A 411-nucleotide genomic window follows, 5' to 3' on the forward strand; every position below is an offset into this window, starting at 1 on the left:
TCGTGCATCCCCACCGTTCAAATTCACGGAACCAACGCTCCAGATTAAGCACCGTTACAGTTTCCCAAATGTAACGGCCCACAGAAATGTGACACGTGTTCTTTCCAGCCCAAATGCCTTGAGGTAAATCCCACGACATATCCCCAACACATCACCTCCTCACCGGTCGGCCTCCCCACATCACAACTAGCGCACGGATCGCCCATGAACCCCACGGCAATTGCATTGCCTAGGGCTTGGGGGGGCCTATGTACAGTAGGAACCGGATAGCACCGCAGCACCGCGCGCCATAGACTAATATACCACCACATGACCGGAAGCTAGGAGCTAGGGCTCACAGAGGGTTGCCACCTCCACGGTAACGGCAGCGGACGGACGGTGGTGGTAGCCAAAAGATTGGTATACCATCGC

This window comes from Vigna radiata, chromosome 1, assembly GCF_000741045.1.
Source record: "Vigna radiata var. radiata cultivar VC1973A chromosome 1, Vradiata_ver6, whole genome shotgun sequence".
Lineage (NCBI taxonomy): Eukaryota > Viridiplantae > Streptophyta > Magnoliopsida > Fabales > Fabaceae > Vigna > Vigna radiata.